The sequence below is a fragment of the Thunnus maccoyii genome, chromosome 20, assembly GCF_910596095.1.
Source record: "Thunnus maccoyii chromosome 20, fThuMac1.1, whole genome shotgun sequence".
Lineage (NCBI taxonomy): Eukaryota > Metazoa > Chordata > Actinopteri > Scombriformes > Scombridae > Thunnus > Thunnus maccoyii.
The window spans coordinates 22,657,031-22,676,798 of record NC_056552.1 but is presented as its reverse complement, the minus strand read 5'-3'; the positions used below and the strand labels follow the sequence as shown (position 1 = coordinate 22,676,798).

Here is a 19,768-nt window from a genome sequence, read left to right as displayed (position 1 = left end):
TCACTTTATTTCTCTTATAACTTAAGATCCAGACGTTCGGTCGGTTTCTCCCGGGAGCCGAATTATCCGCAGAGATCTCCTCCTCTCCAAAAACAAGCGTACACACAGATTAAAATCGTTAAAATACTAATTAAAGCTGTTTTACCTAAAAAAATATCAGTGTTTCTCCGACGATGTTTGGTGACCACCGGACTTCCTGGACTTCTGTTAGCCGAGCTGCTGCTAACGTTTTTCCAGTTTATTTCTCTGATGACTTAAGATCCAGACGTTCAATGACTAAAATCCTTCTTCTGGCTAAAAGATATAGTTAAAAGCGACCTAAATTTATCATTAAAATGTAGCTTAAAACTGAATAAAAGTCAATTTATAACAGTTTCTGTGGAACAACCACAACGCTGATGTATTGTCTTGTATGTGTGTAAGTTACTCTTTGGTAGACGCCATTGTAGCGGACAAACACAGCGCCGCCGTATGCATCTTGTGCGTGTTTACTCTTTGGTAGAGGGGGTATGACACCATTGACATGCGACCAAATGAAACGATCCGTTACTTTGATTAAATTACAGATTTCTCTGGGTTTGAAAATTGTTGGAAACATTTGGCATAATGTAAGTACACAACTCAACCAAATATATTACGTAGGTCTAGTTGTTTTAAGACATTTTAAAGTGGAATAATTGCATATTATATAAAACGCTTTCATACCCTATCCTCTTTGAAAAAAACATCTAGGTTAGGGGTGATCTGTGCTTAGAGAATGAGGTCAGAAGACGTAGACTACCTTTCTGGAATGTCAAAATAAAATTCCAAATCCCACACCTCCCTTACCCTCTCCTTTGTGCTGATGGACATTGTGTTCTTTAGGCAACAGAAACAGGAAACTACTGTTTTTGCGTGACTGTGCATGAAAATGGCTCAGCCATTTTCCTTCAATTCCTCTTCAAATTACTGTTCCAGAATGCATCTGCTGAGTGGGTGATGAAACAGGTAATTGCCAGACAAAAGTATGTGATGGTTTTTCTGGTAGAATCTGTTCTGACAGCAGGAAATGACAGTGTTACAGAAAAAGAGACATCCTCCCAACTTTGTGCTTGTCTTTGGACTGCTGTAGGTTTTAATGGTATATTCCACCTCTAAAGACCATGAAATAGGCAACCATTAATGTTTCAGACTGTTGACAAAGTGATAAGAGGATTATCTAGTTAATTTACAGGCTATGAATCCTCTTGAGGCTCAACATTTCAATGTAACAGAGTTTAACACATGACACATCTACATTTTATAGCTTTGATTTTATAGCTGTGCTTAAGTACAGTTTTGAACTATTTGTACATTACTTGAGTATTTCCCTTCTATACTGCTGTATAGTTCTACTTCACTACATTTAAGAAGGAAATATTGGATTAAAAACAATTTTAATCTGAATTGATAATATTGTAAAATACAACACAATTGTGAAGAGTTTCCAACAACATTAATCATCTCATGACCCCTCAAATTTCATTATTCTTGAAAAATTGTGAACCTGCTTTAAGAAAGAAATGTCAATACTCTTTCCATCACTGGCTAGGTCACTATTTGGAGGTGTGGATTTAAGGCTTTCATGTCTGCCTTTCCTGACTCTCAAACATTAGTGCTGCTGCTAATGAACAAACTAATTTATATAACCTAATAGCAACCCCAAAAGTGACATATAGGCTGTATAGTATAGTAACTTGGCTTTCAATGCTGAACAGCTGAATGCACTTTAATATCGTATAGGCAATATGAGAGCAGCAACATTAGCTGTAATGCACACACTATTATGATAAGCATAAGAGCTGGCTATCGTAGGTGTAGAATCTTTATTTTTGCTATCTTGGTTAAACAAACTACCACAATGTCCACAATTAATGGTCTGTTCTCCCAAATGGCAAAGACACATTTTTGCATTTACACCCAGTGGTACTGAGCCATGTGGAAACAGATGGGTGAGAAATTGCAAGAAAAACTATATAAATTCATGGAATGGTAACTGTTCCTGTAAAATTAGCCTAAAACACCTATCCCAGGCATACCCAAAATAAAGTGAAAGCTATTTAACCATTTGGAGTACATGCATGGTTTTGGTCTATTTTGAAAGGTAAGACTGAAGTTTTTTCCCCAACAGTCAGAATCATTATAAGTGCTACTGGCACTGAGTAATGGAAGTTGGAACACACTTAAGTAGAAGGCTTTTATTTCTGCCTGAATATTTTTTGCAAAACAGATGTCTGCAGGTGACCTATAGCTGGGACGTATTAGCTGGAAAACACAATGGGACCACAGCATAGAGCCTTACCTAGTCCAAGTTCAAATTTAATACCACAGAAAATGAATATTTTAACCAAGTTTTATTGAAGTGATATCTAGGTGTTTTCCAAAAAAAGTCCATTTGGAGACTCCAAAGGACTCCTGCTTCAGAGTAACTGAAACAAACACATTATAGGCTAGTGCTTTTTCCCCTTCTTGAAATTAAACTTTGTGTATATGAAAAGAGTCAGAACAAGTGCTATGGTGGAAGAGCAGTTTATATAAAAAGCAACACACAGCAACCTATTGAAATTTACATAATTTCCTTGTTGTGGCTTTATAGATCCCAATAAAATTGCATATGGTTATATTCAGAATTTCACTGGCTATACGAAGCCCCAGTCACCAGCACAATCTGTTCCTATTGGCTTGGTCTTTACACAAAAGAAGAGAAGAGGGGCAGGCACTTCCTTTCAACGTGGACTCTCATTGGCTATTGTAGGATGTGGACAGGACATGGAAGCTCCTGTTGGGTCAAGTGAGGTGTCAGAGTGCAGCTACCATTTTGATACAAAGCTATCGCTAATGTTTACCTGCTAACTCGCGTTATGATGGAAAAGACGTGGAAGATAAGCACATCTACCCGTGTTACATTTCCACTGGTTTTCCTGTTAACTGGTTACCTTTGTAAACGTTGGGTGTTTCTCATGGCGACAGCAGATATTCCAATCACAGAGAGGAAACTTCGCGAATGCCTGATTATAATTCTATATCACTAATAATTTTCTAGACTAGGCTATCCAGCTGATTAATTTAGTTTACTGATGATTCATGGGGTGTAGTGAAACTGTGGGATCAGTAATATTCTTAACCACATTTTGTTGTATTTTCTTCCAAATAAGAACTCCTCACTCGGGTTGCAATACAAGGTATGACATCTAAAGGAAAACATATGATGCATTGTGCTAGATCACTGAGCCATGCAGCTTTCAGGTTAAATCACACACCAACACACATAGCCTATTTCAAAGCAAAAATGACAAATGCATATTATCTTCGGGGTTTAAAACACCTCTGCTAGATTAATTTGTGACCACTGTTACTGCAATGATAGCAGCCACACAAGCCCAGTTTGTTGTGCTTCTGAAATTAAACATTTTTCTAAGATCAAAGGTTATAATGTCTGCTTCAGTTATTTGGGGGAAAAAAATAAACTGTGGGATTCGATGACAACATAGTAAAGTATTCACATCACAACATGCATACCGCTGTCACTGAAGTTTACACTACACAGGGTTCGTACAGGGTGCTGGAATCCTTGAAAACACTTGAATTTTAATGTTGTATTTTCAAGGAGAAAAGGTGTAGGAACCCTACAGAGGGATCCTACAGGGATCCTGGAATTAAACACAGAGGCCGGAGTGTTTGACAACATTTCCACATCATTGTGCATGTTAATTAATTCACTAGTTAACAAATAATTAACCAGATTAACAATGACCACACTACCACAGCTCAGCCCTTTCATGCATTTTAAGAAATACTTTATTGTCCCTGGGGGGGAAATTTGACTTGGGCAAAAAACATGCAGCTGCAGTCAACTGCAAGCGGTGAGTGACTTTCATCCAATTATCTAATTACCCATAACCCTATATAAGCAGAGAGATTGGAACCATGATTAGAATAATAGCACTGAACAGCCGACCAGTGCATCAAAATGGATCCAGAACTCGTAAAGGAGCTGATGGACTTCAAAGTCCACAATCTGTTCCCAAAGGGATGTAACAAGCGTGAGAAGTATATCATCAAAAATGAGAGCAGCAAACTTTATCCTTAAAGAGGTAAATAATCCCAGAAATCCACAAATGTGACATGTTGGTGCTCAGTAATTCAGGAGCAACTCCCTCTCCAGATAGAGAGCTTTTCTACATTTATAGGAGACAAAACCATGATGAACACCAGGGTTTTTCTTTCAGTGAGGGATCTTCAAAGACTTCCACTGCAGCAGTGTCGGGGCACACTGTGGGTGTAGCTAAAACCCACCACTCCATCAGCAGATATTATTGGCCTGGCATGGAAGCTGACATCTGAAAATGGGTAAGTGAACAAGGAAATTACCTATATACCCCTAATTTCTCATGAACCAAATAAACTCACTTGAAATGATTTCCATTTATTAAATTGATCAACATCTATAATTCAGGCACAATATTGTGGCCATAAAGGGAAAACAACCACTATGATGTGAGGACATGTGATATTCCCTATTTCCAGATTCTAGTGATACGTATAAAGACAGCCCAGCTGCAGAAATGCAGTGAAATAAAGTAAGCAAATCTGGGACGATCCCTCTTAAGTGCACCTGTTTTATCTCTGGTATGGTAAATAGACTATTTTACATAGCCGCAAAAGCAGCATGTCATACTTTGACCCCTCTATCTTCATGATGTAGAGCCTTCATCAGGAGGAGGAATGTCAATGTGTCCAGGTTGTCATACAACACCATTTCTCACCCCCACCAGCAAGACACCACATCATGTGAGGTGCTGGTCTGTAAAGTAAGTTTTCCAGTTTGTCCATCTGTCCATTTGTCCATTATCCATCGCCTCCAAAAGAGAGAACTTACTCCAATCTGTAGGCCATTCAAGGTGGTGGAGCATGTGCTGAAAGGACAAAAGCCTGACTTTCTGGTTGACCAGGGGGATATTCTATCAACACAGCTAGAGAAAGCTGCACTTACTTGAAAAAGCCCAGCTTGAATTAACGTCGACTCTCACTTAAGGCTAAAGCCATTCCACTAACACAATTCAGCTGTGTCTGGTCAATGTTAACACTAACCAAGCTTGAATAAGCACTTGCATCGTGCACATGCATAGAGTACATAAGCAGCCCAGAACAGTTAATTTTTGAAAAGACAGTACTATGTTGCAAAAAGAGGGAAAAACTAGAGCGATCTTCTCAGCACCGGAACAAACCTTGCTCATGAAACTATATGAACAATATAAAGGAGTTATCACCAAAAAGGGCAATACTGCCCAACTAACAAGGTGCGAGGAAGATGGGTTGGCAAAAAATTGCTGACAGATTAAATGCGTAAGTTACACAAGCCTTGTGTGGGCAGTGGTGGCTTGAAGGTTAAAGAAATGAACTTGTGATCAGAAGGTTGTTGGTTCAATCCCCCAGACCAGCCAGAAAAATCTGGGTGGGGAAAGTGAAAAGCAATGCTTGCCTCTACTTATTATTTTATCTTTGTTAATAAATTGACTGTGGCTATACTATCAGTAGGCTGGATAATATCAGATGTATGGTTAAAATTATGGTGTAGGCAACTTAGGAGAACCAACTTAACATTACCAACTACATAATCAGCTACTATACACAGTAATGTATAGTTATACAAATAACTATACATCACTCACCTCATCTCAGCTCAACTTTATTTATTCAGCACTTTACACACAACACAGATGATCCTAAGTGCTTTACAGCACACAGAGGAAAACAAAACAAACCACTAAATGAAGACATCCCAGCATATATTTATAATGGGAATGACCAACATTATGTGTCTCAAGAGTTTTAATAATGCAACTTTGACTTCACCAAAAGTATGTCACCACAAAGAGGACATGGTCCAAACATCAGATGATTATAGTTATTTTCATCTGAGTAACTGAAGACATTATAACCTCTGATCTGAAAAATGTTTAACTTCAGAGATGCAACAAACTGGGCTTGTGTGGCTGCTATCATTGCAATAACAGTGGTTAGAAGTTAAGCTGGCAGAGATGTTTTAAACCCCAAAGATAATATGCATTTGTCATTTTTGCTTCGAAATAGGCTATGTATTTGAGTGAGTGATTTATCCTGAAAGCTGCACGGTTCAGTGGTCTAGCACAATGCACCGTAAGTTTTCCTTTAGATTTCATACCTGGTATCAAAACCTGGGTGGGGAGTTATTATTAGGAAGAAAATACAACAAAATATGGTTAAGAATATCTGATCCCACAGTTTCACTAAACTCCATGAGCCATCGATGAGCTCAATTAATCAGATGGATAGCCTAGTCTAAGAAATCATGAGTGATATAGAATTATAATCAGGCATTCGCGAGGTCAGCTATGTTTCCTCTCTATGGTTGGAACATCTGCTGTCATCATGAGAAACACGAAAACCAGTTGATTTGTAACACCAGCTAATTTGAAATGATGCAACAGCAGTTTGTGGGTATTTATTGATTAAATAATGTGTTTTGGACTAAATATTTTACTGGATTGGGTCGACTGGACCTTTGCCAATGTAACAAGACTGTTTTTGTCAGAGTTTTATGGATCAGTGGAGTAATAAGTCTTCATAGGTGAGTCGCCTGAATTTTGGAATTGTTTGTTTTTTGGTGATGGAAAGATTTTTTCATCTAACTCTGATATACAATAACACATATAACAACAACAACAACAACAACAATAATAATAATAATAATAATAACTTTATTTGTATATCACCTTTCATACAAAAAAGTTCAAAGTGCTTTACAGCAAAATAAACTAAATGCAGCAGGTGCTTCACATCAAGAAAGACATAAAAAAGGCATACAATGAACATAAAAACATGTAAATGTACATAGGGGGAAATAAAACATTTTGATATAAGATAAAATAAAGTGACAATACATAATAAAATAAAAAAAAAGTTAAAACAATACATAGAATGTATAAAATCAAGTAAAATTCAACATTTTAAAAGAAGTGCAGTGGTGGGAAGAAGACTGAGAAAAAAGCTTGTTAAAGGCTAAGGTGAAGAAATAAGTTTTTACCTTTCTTTTAAAAATATCTAGCAAGCTGGCTTCCCTGATTTCTTTCGGTAGTGTGTTCCATAGTTTTGGGGCGTATTTGACAAAGGCTGCATCCCTGGTTTTCTTTTGACTGTTGCTGGGAAACTCCAATAAACCAGCAGCAGATGATTGCAGTGTTCTTGAAGGCAAATAGCTCACAAGGGAGTTAGCAATGTAGCTTGGTCCTGGCCCATTAAGTGCTTTGTATGGGGGAGGAGGATCTTAAAGTCAATTCTAAATGTCACAGGAAGCCAGTGCAGAGCAGCTAAAACTGGACTAATGTGTCTCTCCTCTTGGTTCTAGTTAATAGCTGAGCTGACGTCTCAGGGAGGCCAGTAAAAAGTACATTACAGCAATCAAGTTTGCTTGAATTAAAGGCATGAATCAGTTTTTCTGCATCTTTTTTATTATAAATTATTGTACTTTGGCTATGTTTCTAAGGAGGAAAAATTATATTTTCATCACCTTGTTAATGTGGGACCTGAAGTTTAGATCTAACCTCAGATTTAATCCAGGGAATTAATTTCCCCAGATTATTAAACAGTATTTCTCTTTTTTTGGGGGGGATGACTAGTAGGATTTCAGTTTTGTCCCCATTTAACTTCAAGAAATTATTGCTCATCCATTTATTTATTTCCAGAAGGTGGGTAGTAATGGAGTTTATAGCTGCAGCATCATTTAGTTCAGCAGAGATGTACAGTTGCGTGTCATCCGCGTAACTATGGAAACATACATTAGCATACAGTGAGAATAATAACGGACCAAGGCAGCTCCCTTATGGGACCCCAAAGCTGTTGTCATGTTCCTCAGACACATGATCTCCAAGACTGATGTAAAACATTCTTCCTTTGATACATGTTTTTAACCAGTTTAACACAGTCAGAAAGACCAACCTACTTTTCCAGATGATTGATTTAGTATATCATAGTCAATCGTATCAAATGCTGCGCTTAGGTCTAAGAGGATAAGAACAAAGACCTTGTTTTCATGAAAGTTTAGTCTGAGGTTGCTGGTTATTTTAGTAAGAGCAGTTTTATGTTCTAAAGCTTGACTGAAATTCCTCCAGCTTAAAAAAATATCAATACATGAGTCAATACATGAGGTGGAAGAGTTACACTCAGTGACATCTTGCAAAGCTCAGTTAATGTAATTCAGGTGAATTTTCCCATGGCTACATCATTTTTGCAGGATTTGCTGAGATCATCTGTGTTTACATCAGCAGCAGTACTGGCTCTAATTGATATTTTGTTATTAAAGAACAATGCAAGTTCTTCACATTTTGATGCAGAGAACTGCAGGGGGTTGGGGAGTTAAGTAGCTGGTCAGTAGTGGAGAATAATATTCTAGAGTTCCCAGTATTCTCTGAAATAATCTTGGAAAAGTAATCCCCTCTTGCCAGACATACTGCTTTGTTATAGACAGTCACGGCTTCTTTGTATATATCACGGTGAACTGTGAGTCTAGTTTTCCTCCATTCTCTTTCAGCTGCCCGACAGATTCTCTTGATCTCATGAACAGTGTTATTGTTTAACCACGGGGAGATTCTGTCAGTTGACCTCTTTTTAACTTTTAGTGGAGCAACAGTATTTAAAGCAGACAACAATGCATTATTGAAATTTTCAACCATGTCATTTAAAGTGCAGTCACAGCTGTATGGCTCAAATGATCTCATAATATTAATAAACATTGTTTCAGCCTTGTCATCTAGGAATCTCTTCTGAACCAAAAATTCCCTTTTATTCTTTGTTAGGGTTACATTGGCATCAAAGAACCCACAGTGATGGTCAGAAGTAGGTAGTTCAAATACTGAGACCCTTTTGTTATTACTAAATCTAGAGTGTTACCATGCTGATGAGTGGCTTCATTTACATATTAATTGAGTTCAAAAGCATATTTTTCAAAATGCCATAATATTTTTTAATATTATATTAATATAGCCATTCGAAAAGCTCTCAGACTGCAGCCAGAAAATGGACAATCAGTGCCTCCAGCTTGGCTTCCGAACAGAGGAAATTGGAGTCTTGAATCAAGGTCCTTCCGGTCACTTCTTAATTTTCTCTTCTCGTCTCTGACCTCCAGAACATACTGGAGAGGCCAGGACATATTATCTTCTAGCCATGGACACACTGAAGCTGTTAGGTCAGTAAGAAGCACGACACTCATCTGTAAAAAGAAGAACACGGAATAATCCCAGTTGGGGATGGGACAAATTAACATGCAATTATACGAATCTGAAAATTAATATATGTCTTACCAGATGAAAGAAGAGCTTGGAGACCCCTCCAACACACACATAATACCAGCTACTTCCACAGCAAGGCGGCATATTAAGTCACTAATTGCTAATGAAGACTGGGCATTTCTTACCTGTGTGTGTGTGTAGGAAAAGGGAAAGAGAGGTGGTCTATGCACACACTGGCACTGCTGTACTATATATTTAAAAAGAGCAAAATGACATCACTCACATTCTGACATGTTTTGACAGAGTATCTGCTTTCTGCTTCGGATATCAGCAGCCATTAATCAATTCGTTCCACTCTAACTGACATATCAAAAGTTTGACATGCCATGTTTACTTGACAGGCTGCCAGATTCATTCACAATGAAAAGCATCTGAGTGATTATTTTGCTTTCCAGGCAATTTCTGTGTTTTCTACATATTTTCTGTTTTTTTATGTAGTTCAGTGCCTCCTACTGTATAGTCGCAGTTTTGCATCACGTCCTGTGCAAGTCCTGAGCAGATGGTCTAGTACAGTGGTTCCCGACCTTCACTTATGTGCCATTTTGCCATGCCAATCGTACTCCCTCACTCACGCGTGTTGATGTTTCTCCTAAATTCGCCCTGTTACACTCATATTAAACTTAACTGACTGAATGAAAATCATTTGAATGACTCTCCTTTAATACAAAGACATAAACACTTATTGTGAGTGAAAAAATATTGAGTCTCACTCAGTAGCAGTTTCAACTCATTATCATCAGTCACCTGAGCCTTAAAGAGACACTTGAGCTTGTTTGTCTTCCATAAGCTTTGATTTGTCTGGGGACCTTGGGATGTACCTGTCTGCTCTGTTCCTACAGGTGCTTGTTAGGGCAACTGGTGACACCCGAGGGCCCTTGGTGTGGCCAGGTTATTAATACTGGGCTGCAGCTGAGGCAGCTCTCTCTCCCTCTGACTATGTTTGGCTGCAGTTATTTTCAGCCTTCTGCTCTCCCCTCCGGTTTCGGTTTGGGTCTAGTTATTTCTCTTTTATGCACTTTCCAACACCTACACATACACTCTCTCCACTCAGGCATCACGCACCTCGCACTGATCCTGCTGACATCCACACCCAATACATTAGATATTTAATTTGTTTAATTTGATTTAATAAATTATCTTTTGTTAACTCTTTGACATAGTGTGTCTCCTTTTTGTTGTGTGACACAGTGTGCCTCCAATTTTGGGTTTGGTTTAGGTGAGAGCTGCAGGAGGCAGGGACATAATGCAAAAAGTACGCTGTGATTGTAATTCAGTATTAAAGCTTTTCATCAGATGTAAAACAGCTTTTATTTTATGAGAAGTCACAAGAAGTCCTCTCTCCCATTAGTACTTGCTTCATAGCAGAGTGTTCAGGCCCAGTCAAAACAATGCAGCTTAGCTGCCCTGCTGTGTTTATCCAGCGCCAGTTGCATGTGTAAAATAGTGGCTCTGGATGAGAGGGGGGTTGATTCCTGGAAGTCAAAGACGTCATATTTAAGTATATGTTCTGCTTGTTTAACAGTTGTTTGATAAATTGCTTGTACTGTCTCCCTTACTGCCGGATTTTGTTGCACTTACGGCAGCAAGCAGCTCACTGTGAATTCTCCAGACAATGACCTGATCCATTCACACATGGGCTCAATCAGACATTACACGGACTTAGTACGAGGGAGCTGGCAGGGTAAAGTCCATTGAATGTCCGGTCTGACTAATTCGGACATCCCCGTTCACACATCCAGCTCCTTTGGGTAATGTCCAGTTAATTTCAGGGTTGCAGTGTGAAAGGAGCTTTATAGTCTTTGAGAAAGCAGAACAATTGATGCAGCGACACTACAGAATTTGAGAACTGTTTTGCTTTATTTTACCGTGTCTTTAAGGCTAGCATTTTTTGGGGAACACGGATGGCAGGTATTGCTTCATAGACAAACAGATGTCATACCAATTTATCACAAAAATGAGAACTGCCATTTATAAACACATTTATTGTAGAGCACATGCAGGAAGTGTTGCGTTACTATCAGCAATAGGTCTATGCTTTGTCATTAGCTTATCTCAGCAACTGAAATGGTGACAGTGCTGTGACAGTGACAGCGATGCAAGCATGATTGTTCTGTCAATCTTTGTTGCATTTTAAACATCATTTCGATTTCTAACATCATCATAAGCATAAGCATCATATCAAAGTGATAAACTGTACCAATTTCAGCTTTGAGGTGCATTTTCAGGGGATATACTATACATTATCAGCCACTGTCCTTTTATTGAGGAAGTGGGAGGAAACTCCACTTGTGTTGCTTCTCTACTCTCACTATGTCCTCCTATACATTCCCTCATCAAAAATTGATGGAACTTTCCCCTTGAATTTACTTTTCTTTCTGTGATGTCTCCATTTCTTCTCCATCTGTCTTTTTCCCCCCTCTTTCTCTGTCAAGTGTACTGACTGGTTTCTGAGGGTATGAAAGTTGTGTCTCCACCTTCTGTCCTCTCTGGGGCCTCCTATTCCCTATCCCATCCATCACTACAAAGTAAACCATAAGGCTACTCACTGGTACAAACTCCTATACTGTATATGCATATTCACTCACATGTACATGTGTAGATTGTTTTCATAAAAAGGCTACACTTCCTTCTAAAACTTCCTGACTTATCGTATCACTCTTGAATGTTAAAAAGAATGAATGGAATTAGAAGAGAAGGAAAAGAGACAGACATATGAGTTGTCACAGCTACATGCAGGCAGACTTAACATAAAATCAGAAACTAGAAAGCACTCTGGGAGTGCCAGTGCCAGAGTCCTCTAAATTTGTTATTTTTTACCTCCACCAAAGCAGTTGTGTTTTCAGTCCCATTTGCGTGTTATTGTAGAAATATTTCTATCAAAAATAATATGTTTAGAGGATTGTGAGGCCTTGTTGGAGGGGTGTATTCTCTCTCTGTGGTTTCTAGTGCATAAACTGTTTATCCTTACATGTATTACTTCCTCAGAGAAAATAAATACAAGATCTGAGGACAAATCTGTTTAAAGGCTGACATTGCACGTGGTTAGTCATTTTTCTGAGATGCAGAAGATACAGTAACATACAGTCTGAAAGCTTTTCACTGCATGTGTGTTAAATAAGCACAATATACATTATATTCTATCCATTTTAGGTTAGCTAACCAGAGACCTTATTGCAATTGACCAATGCCTGTCAAGCATTAACACAGCTTGCATTGAGTTTACAGTGATAACAATGAGTTGGTTCAAAAGTTTGTTCAAGGCTGAATTTTTCAATGTTGCTGATTGACTGTGTTGAAAGGGAGAACTCTGTTGAAAGGTCCTAAAGTGAACGTACCTTTTGCTGAACAGCATCCATTGACCACAGGTAGCAATCATAGGATAATGATACAAGCTAAACATAGTGTAACAATAACATAAGTAGAGTGTTCGTTATACAGCAATATCTAACATTTTGTTTGCCAACATTACCATATAAGATGGTCATACCAGACCAGTAAGGCTGTGGCAGCAAAACCCCTGACTGTATTAATTTGGGTAATGGTTCATTTTATTGGAGTAAAATTGAACTGATTTGAATAATCTTCTTCTGTGGTGCCCTACTGACTGGAGTATGTTATACTGTCTAGTGTACAAACATTGATACATGACATTTTTCTCCCTTTTTCAACAAACCCACATAGCGTTGATTATATACTGTTTAGCGATTTAAGACATCTGTCCTTTACAATGTTTAACCTTTGGGAGAACCATTGTGCTGTTAAATTTAAACCAAACAATTCTATTTTCATATATATTAATTAATTAATATTCTATAATTATTCTAGAAACTAGCCAGCTAGGCTAACTGGCATCCATACAGGCAGTGGAAGTTAGTTAGTTTAGCGTGCTGACATTAGCAATGATTCCCACTACATGTTACTCTTCATGTTATTTCAACACCTGCTGAGTCATTGGTAGCTCCCACACACTCATTGCTGTTTGTCCTATACACAGACTGTATATAAAGATGGATGACGCATCACCACTTCCTGCTACTATGCAAAGTAAAGTCAACACGTCGCGTTTACAGTAGCTGTCATCTTGTTTTTGTGATGTCATTTGCAAGAGTATGTGTAGTAGAGTCAAGGGGGTGGGACGACAGCGTCTGGTGTTGGCATATTAGCGTCTTCCTTCAGAAAACTGCTCTGGTCATTCGTCACACATCCTTTTTTTTTATATCCTCAAATAACTAGTCAAAAACAAAACTTATCAGAGGAATGAACTCTTAAACATACATCAATATGATAAGACCTACCTAATGTGACAGAAACCATCTTTGAGAAAAATGTATTTGACGTCCTCTAACATGGAGGAGGCGGGGTTTATGACCTATACTGCAGCCAGCCACCAGGGGGCGATCAAGATATTTTGGCTTCATTTTGGGGGAGCTGACATGTTGCCATCTTTATTTCCTTATAGTCTATAGTCTTGCATTATAGAAAGGAGGGGGTGGTGATGGCAAATAGCACTTATTTATTTAGACTTATAGACTTATTGAGAAATGAAGGGAGTGTTCATATCACAGGCACAAAGCAGCCTCATGCCTGCTTTTATTACAAGTAAACAAGAGAAAAAAAGCATGCAGTAAGTGTTTGTCAACAGGTGTCTGCTGTCAGGGACGCATTTTCGCCTCATTTGATGTCTTGGACTAACAATGTTCCCGTATCAGTCTGTTCACAATATGGTAATCACAGCACATCCCCATTTTCATTGCAGGAAAATGTGTTAAGTCACTTTAATGAGGTGTGGACAGTAAGCAGAGAACAGCACGCAAAAGTAATCCAGCTGCCAGTTCAGCTGAGGTCACCCTCTAACAATCACCATCTATTCAGGAAAAGGCGGTTTCAGAGCTTTTCAAAGGAAGGCATGACATTCATGCTCAGTGTTTCCATCCAACACACCCCCCTTTTGATACTGTTCCCACCCTGCAATTACATCTGTGATTGGATGTCTGTCAGGTGAAACTTAAATGTGCAAGTATGAAAGGAAAAGGGAGGACTTTTTGTACAAAAGAAAAGTTTTAAAGTGGGCCTTTTCTCCTTTATATTCACTGATTTTCCTTGAGAGGATTGTGGGAGTGCTGCAAAAACAGGCTGAAATTGAGAGGGCAATCCCCTGATGCGTTTAAGGTTAAATTGTTTTTAGCAAATTGTGATGTCAATTTAAGGTGAGAACAAAGTTAATCTGTGCTTAATTGCTTCCTGTTTCCAGTATGACAGTTATATTTTTATTACTGTGAGGTACACATTAAATTCTAAGACCTGTAATGTTCAAGTACATTAGAAAAGCTGTGGGCATACCTATAGCAGAAAAAACAAAACAAAAAAACTGACAGACTACATACTGTACACACTGTACTGTGAGGCACATAAAAAAGTGCTTTACGTGGGTGCGGAAAAAAAGATGTATTTCCACTGCACTGAGCTACAAGGCCAATGCCACATAGCTCTTGCTGTTTGTTCATGAAACTATTATTGATGAAACAGAGACAGAGCCATTGGCTGTGATTGATGAGGACAAATGAAACGTTGGTTTGCTTCCACATCAATTAGTGGATGTTTCCTCTGCTGCCTACCAATCTGTAATGAGATGTTAGCATGGGAGGACTGATAGCATTCCCTCCCTATATTTTTTCTCTGCTGATCACTCAGCTTCGTTGTTTTTTTAAAACCAACCTTCTTTTTGTTTCCTGTCTTTCCCTGTTGTCCTCTCATCTCTCAACTAAACAAGTCTGTTTAAAGGATCATTAAATGCTCATCAGCAGTAATCAGGTGACATTGATGTAAGATATAACACTGTTCTCCTCATCCCCTCCCGCTCTCATTCTCTCACATAGTTACGCCGTTTTATTGGACCAAGCCACTAAGAATCTGTGAAGCATGGTGGTTAACAAGGCAAACTATAAACCTAACCACATAGGCGGTGTACAATGTAATAGGAACATTCTTGTGGATAAAGAAAAAGTAGACTTTTCTCTAAATCACTTCTGTTTAATACGTTACATGGCTTATAATGATACCTTGTTACAGTAGATTTAAGGGTACCACTTATATGAGACTGCTGGTAAGTGATTCAAAAAAAATACTAATATTATGAAGCTGGCATTGTCTTAGCAGATCAATGTGTACAGTACAGTATATGGCCAAAGGTATGAGGACAACCTCATCCATGTACTTTAGTGCACTTGAAGGCATGTAATGTTACAGCATGAGATATTTTTTATTAATGGTTCTCAAATGTTTTCTGTCATATCCTCTTTGGAAGCCAAAGTGTATATATTAATTGCTATTTTATCAACTGATTATAATACTGTGAAAACTAGAAGTAAAAAGAGCCAAGTAGAAAATGCTTTACACACGAAATTCAGGCTCTTCTGCTATATTAACAGTAAATTTGAGAGCAAACCAGGCTTCATATATTTTAGTTTTCACTGAAGTATTTGCCTATCAAGCATGTCAGGAAGAGAAGCAGGAGATGGGACCAAATGCAGGATGCAGGCGGTGTAAACTGATGAATAACTTTATTTTAGCTTGTGTGCAGGCAAGGAAGAACTGAACTGAACAATGCAGAATAAAAAGAGCAGACTGAACAACAAAGGACCCAAGGAGACTGAACTGAAAACCAGGACTTAAATACAGACAGAACTAATGAAACAACGAGGAACAGGTGGTCAGACACAAGGGCAGGCTTGGAGCTGATTGGCTGGGGAAGATACAGGGAGCAAAGCAGGGCTAACCAGACTGAATGCAGGGCAGGTGTGGAGGGAAAAGCAGGCTGAGAAAAACAAGAAAAAACACAAAAGGCATAGCTGCTCTGGGCTGAGGACAAATCAAAAACAGAACTTCATCCATGAGTAAAATGAAAGTCTAATCTAGTGCAGTTCTCTTCATATATAAACCATCATTCATTAAATGAACCAATTAATCTGTCAAGCGGAGTGGTCTGCATATCAAGGCTGCTTAAGTTACTAGTGAGAGAGTCAATGTAGCAAGCAACAGTATCTCAAGTGGTCCTTGAATATACTCTGCAACCTCTCTTATCTGTCCTACTTTCTTTCAGTCCAGTTCAACAGACAGGGATGAGGGCATCCGGTGGCATCACACGTCACCTGTTATACTTTTCTTCTCTGTCAATCTTATACTTTACATGTTATTTTGCTGTTGGAATAAATCTTGCTAACCTGAATCTTGCATTTAATTGTGCAAACAGACTAGTCAAAGAGGACAAAGGCATAAGGCAAACACATAAATAGTTAACCTAGGATAGGTGTACATTTGTTACTGGGTAGAAGGTGGAACAGGAATTCAAACCTATTGGATAGTAGATATGAGGGCGGGGATTACCAGAGCCAATGTCCATGTGCCACACCCATACATTAAAAACAAGACCGAAAAACAAGAATGCACATATGTATATCTTTGAGTTACATGGAATCAAGTACAAAAGGTGCATGTTCTGCAGGAAACATATATCATGAATGAGAGGAAGCATAACACACTTAACTCCTCATTAAGGCCAAAGGGTTCAACTGTGTTGAAAGCATGAACCCAGTATGCCTCTCTGTGAAGCAGTGAGTTCATTCTATCACCACCCCTAGGAGAGAGTGACATTTTTTCTCTTCCCCAGAATTACAAAGAAGCTACAGAGCCATGGTTCGTCGGTGTATGATGCTGTGGAGTCTGTATAGCAGTTTTGTGTTCAGATATGCAAATCTTTAGAGGTCATTTTGTTTGTCCATCATACACCAAACCACAAGGACATTTCATCATATAGACCACATGTGTGCTGCCTGCTGTTTATGAGAGTTTTGTTATAATTTTTTACCAGTATGTGGATGTGTAAAGTGTTTGAAGAGTATATTACTGAAGTGAACATTGTGCACCATGACCACAGCGGAAAAAACTGTGGGTTGATTTGGCAACCAGGAAGCAGTGTTAAATGGTTTTCTTGTGTGGGAATGGCCCATCTCAATCACTCACTAATGCTCTAGGGACTAGATGGAAGCAAAAACCCTGCAACCAGGTTCCAAAATCTTGTGGAAGGCCTTCCCAGAATAGTGCAGGCTGTTATAGTTTTGGAATGAGATGCTCAATCACATATGTGCTTAACATTCAGGTGTCCACACACTTTTGGACAAATAGTTTACATAATTTCTTATGGCAAGTCACAAAATCCTGCTCTCCTGACCTCCACAACCTTACTTTTCAATGCATGACTGTCACACTACTCCCTGCAAGCAATGATCCCATCATTATCCTATTGAATTTTTTGAAAAGTTTTTCCGATAAACTTTTCTCGATGACATTACATTCCCTCCAGAAGATAACTGCTAATGTAAAACATTACATAAGAGAATGTTTTGTAGGGTATGGGTTGCATACACATTTGCTAAATCCTTTGCAGAGTTGCAGTATTCAGTGTTTTGAATAAATAAACTATAAACTAAACAACACTTTTCTTGTCTGTGTGCAGAGACACAAAAATCCACTTCCTCATATAGCATGTGTGTGCTAAAAGAGTGTAGATCATATAGAATATTTATGTCTATGCATCTGGGTATTTGTTTGCATGTGTGCATTTTGTTGGTGTGTATGTGTATAGAGAAACACACAGGGAGAGAGAGGAGAGATAAATTCAAAATGCCCATAATTGGCTTAGAAAAGATAAAAAGAGACACTGGAACAAAAAATTCCATGGTATGGATTCGTATGGCAGAGAAAAAACTGATTCCCGATTTGGACTGGATCGTTGGCTCATTTCAGCACCTAATCTATGTCCTCCTACATCTACTGCCTGTCTGAGAGTAACTTGTGCTAGAGACAAAGTCAGCGCTAAATCATCAAGGAAATTAGCACAAGCGTTCAAGTAGAAAATAGGCTTTTTTTCAAGCATTTTCTCTTTCGAGAGAGCAGAGACACACATTGCTGAAGCACTGTTTTTGACATTAACCAAATAGAAATGCACCTACATTCTATATAACTGCTAAATACTGTCATTACATACTGGGGGGGCGGCAGTTGGATGGTGTCTTCTTTCTCTGGGAGTCACTACCAGGCAAACAACTTAGTGTGTGTATACCTTGAGTGCTGGAAAAGAATGTAATGTGCAGTTACTCGTCTGTGCTTATGTGCGTGAAGCATCTTCTGTCTTGTGTGTATGTCTGTGTGTGTCTCTCCTGGCAGGTCCACCTTACAACACGGTGCCATCTGGCTCTGAAGGGAAAGAACAGAGAGCAGTGAGGAGAAGAGAGACAAGGAAGACAGGAAGCAGTCAGAAAAAATGGTTAGATACTAACAGTAAACAGATGGGAAGAAAATGGCTTGGCGGTGCTGCAATTTCCTAATTTCTTAATGCGAAATTTCAGAACCCTACTAAAAAAAGAGGAAAAAGGAAAAAAAGAGAAGGTAGAAGTGGAAATTATATGGCACACCTCAAGCATAACCAAAGAGATTTCCTTGCAAGGCTGCACAAGCTCACAGAGATAATCTTATTGAAACTGAAAGCTGCCAACCCCTTGATGAACAAAAAACAATGGAGCTGTCTGTAACTGTGTATAGGAGTGCCAATTATTATTTTCCTGTACAGTAGTGGAGGGAAATGTCCCTTCCTCTTTTGTCCAAACAGTATTTGTGGTACTCTTTTTAGGTGCAAACAGCATTTGCACCTACAAAGGAGGCTCTGTACAATTACAGGGATACTTATTTTTGACAAATGAAGTAACACATTCTTTCTCTTACAAATATAACATTTGTTTTAGAAATATTAAATTGCACTCTTGCTTAATTCAGTACACTTAGGGCTTTTGCTGCTACAGCCTTACTTGGTCTGCTATGAACAGTACTTTATGGGGTACACTATCTAAACTTAAGAGTGTACTTGAAAATAGTCAGCTCACTAACTCTACTTGTACTACTGTTACACTATATTTTAGCATTTATCATTATACCATATTGCTACTCGTGGCTACTGTGGTCACTGTTCAGCAAACATTATGCTCACATTCAGGTTTGACAGCTACAGTGTGTAGTATATCAATGAAAACACCCTGTTTCAGTCAATGGATGAGAGGGAGAAGAAACTAGCATCATATTTATACTCTGTTTAATGTATGTAGTTCCTCACTCTATGTATTCATCAAAGCAAGGAGACTGTTTTGAAAACTCTCAACAGGATTTGGAATTCGGGTTAATGGATCCCCTCAGCTCTTGTGTGTTCTTTAGGCTTTTGGGCATAATTTGGTTTCCGTTCGCCATCCTTCCTTATTCCCTGTTGGTCCCTTTCAGACCCACACTGCTCTCATTTCTTCCCAAACACACCACAGTTCATTAGCTGTTTCTCTCCTCTTCTCCTCTTTTCTTCACTTTAGCTATTTATATATCAAGCC

The 19,768-nt window shown here is 38.6% G+C and overlaps 1 long non-coding RNA gene across 2 annotated transcripts; it reads left to right on the top strand.

Annotated features, from left to right (window-relative positions):
- Positions 1-4,253: 4,253 nt before the first annotated feature.
- On the top strand, positions 4,254-19,204 carry LOC121887205. Of its 2 annotated transcripts, XR_006092939.1 has the most exons (5): positions 4,254-4,368; positions 4,546-4,598; positions 4,724-4,829; positions 9,182-9,241; positions 10,184-10,407. It is a non-coding gene; the product is annotated as an uncharacterized LOC121887205 (long non-coding RNA). The 2 variants fall into 2 exon arrangements; XR_006092940.1 differs by lacking the exons at positions 9,182-9,241; positions 10,184-10,407 and adding an exon at positions 18,567-19,204.
- The last annotated feature ends 564 nt before the right edge of the window (positions 19,205-19,768 follow it).